The sequence below is a fragment of the Papaver somniferum genome, chromosome 4 (genome assembly GCF_003573695.1).
Source record: "Papaver somniferum cultivar HN1 chromosome 4, ASM357369v1, whole genome shotgun sequence".
Lineage (NCBI taxonomy): Eukaryota > Viridiplantae > Streptophyta > Magnoliopsida > Ranunculales > Papaveraceae > Papaver > Papaver somniferum.
The window spans coordinates 131,162,739-131,169,574 of NC_039361.1; positions in this window are offsets into that span (position 1 = coordinate 131,162,739).

The following is a 6,836-nucleotide window of genomic DNA, read 5'->3' on the forward strand; positions in this document are numbered from 1 at the left end:
AACAATACTATGGTGATATGTATCACTCCCCCTTAGTCAATACTTCATCTCACATGAAAACTACTCCCCCTTACATAATGATCTGTAAACCATATGTATTTGTAGTGTGAACTACACATTAATTCTCCCCCTTTTTTCAATATAAATTGGCAAAGGTACGGAAACTAGTGGGATCATAATGAAATTCTTATAGATATACTTCATGACTAAAAGAGAACGTATCAACTTTGTTTCGATGATTTCACATAGTCGAAAGTTAGTGTATTCATCAAGGAGTTTATAGAGATACAAGAAAACTCCTATAATATTCCACAACCGCACTCCCCACAAAGATTTGGCAATTAAGCACAAGTTCAATTAAGAACTCTCCTCCATAAAATGTCATTCCCGAAAGAACAACAAGAGCGACCTTACTTTCACAAGAAAAGAAGGATTTTTTTGGACATTAACAAATCACATGAAACATGAATTTGTATCCAAAATGCTCAATTAGATTAACCACAAGAGAACCCATGATTAATTTAATCGGAAATGGTCAACATAAGAGAACTTACGGAGCCACACAGTACTTTCACATAAAAGTGGATCATGGAAAGACCAATACTACGGAATATTCAAAGATTCATTCTATTTTTCATCAATATTTGCATAAAGAGATATAATAGACTTAATCTTTGCAATCAAAATTTCATCCTATCTTCATCAATATTTGCATAGTGACATAATAGGCTTAACTTTTGACGTATATGGGACAATCATATTTCACGGACGCAAACACACATATCCCATAACAAGCGGAAATATATAAAACCATAAAGATTATTACTGCAAAATTATCTTCCAAATAAACTTTAGAATTTAAATAAATAAATCTAAAAACATTGCAAGATGAAATCGTTGGCAATAGCTATGTGTACTCATAATAATTGCTATTCCAAACCCTAGATACCCTTCTTAAAACACAAGAATAAATTCTCATAAGAAGTTTCCTAGACAAATAAAGACAACAAGCAAAAATCAAAAGACTCCTAAACCAATAAAACCGATCATGAACGGAAAGCAAGGATCACTTTCGGAACCCCCACGAGTCATGAGTCCTTTGAGCTTGTGATTGACAGCGTCCACTGCTCCTTCACAGAAGATATCCTCATTGAGAAGATCTTTAACATGTGTCTTCATGAGAACATGGTCTGAATTAACCTTTTTCAACTCAGTTCTTAACACATCAAGACCCTTCATAAGTTGCAGTTTTGCTTCCTCAAAGCATTTAAGAAAATCATGAACCACTTCAGCAGAAACCATATCCTCATTCTCAATATCCTGATGAGTATAGGCATAGTAGCATGAGGCATTGGGATTTTTATCATCATCTTCTACTAGGGTTCTTTTCTTCCTCCCCTTGGACTCGAAACCAATACCTTTATCAAGAAAACCTTTTGCAAAACCACCTGTGCGAGAAGGTGAAGACATTCTTGACCAAACAACAATAACCTAGAGTATGAGTACGTGACTCAATAGATTTGGTATTTAAATGATTTCTTAAGGAAGGTGACTTTTGGGGTTTCTAAAGACAGCTCGTGACAAGTAAGTCATGGGTACCCGTACGAACACAATCCGAACAAAAAAACAAACAAAACCAAAACAAAACGTACCTTAATACTCAACAATATAATTTTACTACGTGAAGATTTTCTTTCTCAATTTTTTGGCTCAATAAATTTTATATCTCCACAGAGAAACAATTTAGAGCACAAGAGTAGCAGACAACTTAGTTGCAACGAAAACTTCTTCAAAACTAAATCAATAAGAAAAAGAGAGATTCTTGATACACAAACAATACTTAGGAAGTGCTGTCTGTAGACAATAGTTTAGCTATGGACGACAAGAAAATATCTCGACTAATTAGAAAGCAAATACCAATAAGTACACCTGACCATATCTCACTCAACCAGGATTTTGTGTGTGAGTGAAATTTCAATCTTGTGATTAATTAGCACAAGTATGATCCCTAAGCTCATTAAATGAATGATGTTCACGGTTGAGTCTCTTTTTCTTTCCAATTCTAGGAAAGAATCCTTTTTGATGTGAGAATTTATCATAGAACTTGTTGTCATCAAAATATGAGACTAAATTCGAGTACTTACCAAAGGAAGTTTGTTTGGAGGATTTTGACAGCATGTTGATAAGATCCTTGTATCCTTCAATTATCATATTAAGGTTGTCCTTCATATCTCCACTGTTGCTTCCATCCATATGAACCTTTTTCACACCTTGAACATCATTCTTCTCATTAGGTCGAGGGGGACCTTTCTGAAATCTCCTTGACCAAATTGTATTAAGGCTACAATTTGTCCGAACATTTGATGAGCAAATTGAACTGAGTTTCCTGGAATAATTCACATGGTGAGTACTAAAACTAATGGGTTTAGACATCCAAATGTCAGTTACACCTTTGAGTATTAAATCTAAGGTATGTTGAAGTCGAACAACAAAATTGTCATTAAACCTAGATTTGATTTTTCGTTCAACATGTCCTTTTGAATCACAAAAGAGACACACTTTCTGATCACATGAGTGATTAAAGTGAACAGACTTAACAACATTGTTAGGGGATTTCTTCCTTCCGGGCGATTTGAAGTTTCTTTGATTAGAGGAAGATACAACACATTTTTTCTAATCGGAAGGGATTTTGATTTAGCTTCTGGAACTGAATTTACAGTTGGAACATAAGCGATTGGTATAGTGGACTCTTTAGAAAATCCTCGAATATAGAGTTTACTCAAAATGTGTTCAATTTCCAAGGCATCCTTTTTGAGTTTCGCTTCGAGTAAGGTTCGTGAGGAACAAACTTCAGAGTTTCAATCGCTAAGGGCCTTTAATTTAGAGTCACAATCTTTTACTATACCGATAAGTGAATTGACGTTGTGTTTCAGTCGATTGATTCTATCAGCCTGGATTCTAACAATATTTAGAATCATTTCACTCTCTTTGGATGCTTCTCTTTATTCAACAGAGTCAGACTCGTCCGAAAGGTAATCGGGGTGACACTTATCAGTGCAATCTTGTTTCGTAGGAACACAATGTTCATCTAAATTCGAGATAGACGAATCTTTCTATTTAATAGATTTCATGGAAACATAACTTTTATTTCTGATGATGCGTTTATCTGAGATAACACTATTGTCCATAGAGTCATATCGGTACAAACACAGACTTATGAGGTCTTAAACGTGTTTGCCTTATCTGATACCAATTGTAAAAGCGAGGGTCTAACAACCACACCCAATATTTTTCTTAGTAATCTGTATGGACTAACTCCAATATACTTTCAAGAGAATCAACTAGACAGTCAGACTAAATCTTAAGAAAAGTATATCAAAGAGTTATATCTATATTTCTAAATTCAATCTGCAATCAAACAAATAGGAATTTGCGAGCTCGGTTGAATATAAGAAATAACTTGGACGATATCAAAAACCAATATCCAAGTATCAATCAATTTAATCAACAACCAAAGGTTGAAATCACAATTGATTGAACTTACGCACTACGTGTGATATTTCAATTATATAGAAAATATAATCCGGAAAAGAAATAACACAGACACCAAAAGTTTTGTTAACGAAGAAACCGCAAATGCAGAAAACCCCCGGGACCTAGTCTAGATTTGAACACCACATTGTATTAAGCCGCTACAGACACTTGAGTACTCCATGTTAACTTTGGACTGGAATGTAGTTGAGCTCTAACCAATCTCACACTAATCAAGGTACAGTCGCGTTCCTTACGCCTCTAAAACCACGCCGGATTTTGCGCACTTGATTCCCTTAGCTGATCTCACCCACAACTAAGAGGTGCTACGACCCAAAGTCGAAGACTTGATAAACCAATCTGTCTCACACATAAAAGTCTATTGAATAGATAAATCTGTCTCTCACATATATACCTATGAGTTTTGTTCCGTCTTTTGATAAATTAAGGTGAACATGAACATATGGATATGCCGGACTTATATTCCCGAAGAACATCCTAGAAATATCAATCACCTCACAATAATCTTAATCGTATGGTATCAAAACAAGATATTGTGGAATCACAAACGATGAGACGAAGATGTTTGTGACTACTTTTTATCTTGCCTATCGGAGATTAAATCTCGATCAAATCTTAGAGAATAAAATACCCAATCACGATAGAAAACAGCAAGATCAGAACACGCAACTACAGAGAAAATAATTCGTTATGGCTTCACAATCCCAATGAAGTTGTCAAGTCGTTAACCAACTGAGTTTTAGAAAAACCTAACGGTAAAAAGGAATCGACTGTAGTAGCAACTAGTATCACACAGGAGGTGTGGGGATTAGGTTTCCCATTTTTTAGGGTTCTCCTTTATATAGTCTTCAAATCAGGGTTTGCAATCAATGTTACCTTGGTAACAAAGCATTCAATATTCACCGTTAGATGCAAAACCTGATTAGGTTCAAGCTAATATCTTTCAACCGTTAGATCGAACTTAGCTTGTTACACAAAAATGAAAAGTGACTTCATTTAGATATAAGCAACCGTACCTAAACATGTACACCTTTGTTGACTCAACAATAGTTAACCGAAGTTAGCCATATGAACGTTTTCATATCAACCTTGTTCATCTTAACCATAAGTAGTTCAAATGACTCAAATGAAACTAGTTCTAGAGTTGTTCAATTATTTATATTCTCATAGAAGTATATAAGACACAATTGAAGCAAAATTGATTTTGATTCACTTGAATCAATTCATTAACATTATAGCCACGGTTTGCAAAAGATTGCATTCCTTATTAGTTCATGAACAACAATTTTAAAATATAACCTACTCAAGTATGCAAACGGGTACGCAAACCTAATTAGCCGGACTTGGAATGTGTTTGCTAGTGTGCAAACGGGTACGCATACTGTCGTACACTTCCAAGCTTCAATTGAATCTAGTATGCGTACAGGTACGCATACTCTAGCTCTCGGACTTCACCTGACCTCGCCAGCACGCATACAGGTATACATACTACATTCCGGTCTTGGATCAACACATATGCAAGTACGCATACTGTGGTTATAATCCAATTATGGTTAAGTGTTCTAAACTCCCATTTCAATCATTGAAACATTCTTAGAAGATGACAATAGCTGTCTCACACAAACCATTAGCTTCAAAGAAATTTTCAAGTGATCGAATGATCAATACAAAACATTTCGAGTCTACAACAAATGACTGTCTCACACAAATCATGTAAGATGTTACAAGGCGATTTTCACATGATCATCTTTTGACTTTCGTCAAGAATATAAGATGAACTTGGTTAAAGCGTGGGAACCAGAGAATTTTCGCTCCCAATGGCTCGGCTTACGACCCTCTTGGAAAGATTCGACTCCCTGATACACCAATCAAGAATCCAGACTCTCAAATTCTTCGGATTCTCTGAGCATATGTCCCATACCATAATACTCAGAAATCTGATAAGATTTACCAATATCACAAGGGTTATCGAACCAGATAAATGATTTCCATCTTTATAATGAGAGGATACATTATATCTCTTGCCAGGGTAGTAGGATACCAGCCACCGTTACAGCTAACAGTCTTCCGGGTTGCCACCCATAGGTGGGGGGCCAATTAAGGACTTACGGATGGCCAGTTGCCAATGTCAGGGTAGTCAGATACCAGCTACCGTTACAGCTAACGGTCTTCTGGGTTGCCACCCTTAGGTAGGGGGCGCCAGCGGGTCTGGCAAACTCATAGTATTCGGTCAAGCTCAAATGATATGAAATCGAAAACAATAATCATTCCTTCCTAGGTAGTATGAAAAGCCAGTACTGCAACAACCCCTTACCAAAGACATATATTGTGAAGGTTGCAATCATCTCCGAATAGATGGTATGAACTTCCAAAACAACAACCAATACTTCAGATGATATAAACAACCTTGTAGAATTGTGCTGAACCGCATAGCGACTGCCTACGTACCCTCTTCGTTACTCGAATGGATCAAACACGACCGCAGTTCGTCATTTTAGTTTTAGATAAGATAAACTACCATCAGTAACAACTATCTCTTATCATCTATGAAGTAAACTGATTCCATTCTGAATAAGCCAAAGGTATTGAAAAATAATCCACATTTCCCAAAATGCTTTTGCATCCAAGAAGTAAATAGCATTCAAGTTTTAGTTTTTGAGCATTTTTTTAAACCACTTTTTGAGCTGAATTTAAACCATCCAAAATGCTATTTACTTCTTGAATGCATACCTGTATTCGTTTATCTCGCCCCATTTTTTAGACAAGTGACTTTAAGCTTTGGCTAGTTTGGACCGAAACGTAGATTGACATTGTTTTCTTCTTCCGAACTAGATTATGTCATTGGTTTAGGTTGACTGGATTTATTCCTATGTGGTTTTCTGTTAATTTTTCCACTTAATATTATGAGATAGAGACATTTCTATTGCCAAATTTAAAGAAATTAAATAAGTACTAGAAAAATTCTCAGTAGAGAAAAATTGTAGAGAAGATTAAATTTGGCGTGAGTTGAACGTTTGTAGGAGTGTGTTATTTATATTTGTAGGGATGGGAAAACTAGTCATTTTTTGCATGTTGGAAAATAGTCATTATTTTTGGAACTTGAGTTGTCTCAACTTCATACGACTGACTCAACCATATCCACGTGGACTACCAAATGGCCAATTTTTCCAGTGTCCACTAGACTTTCTCTTAGTACCTACCTTTTAGTTTGTGGCATTAGTGGATCCGGCTTTACTTTGAATGATCCATAGGTTAGAGTACCTGGGTTGGATTGGAAGAACTGA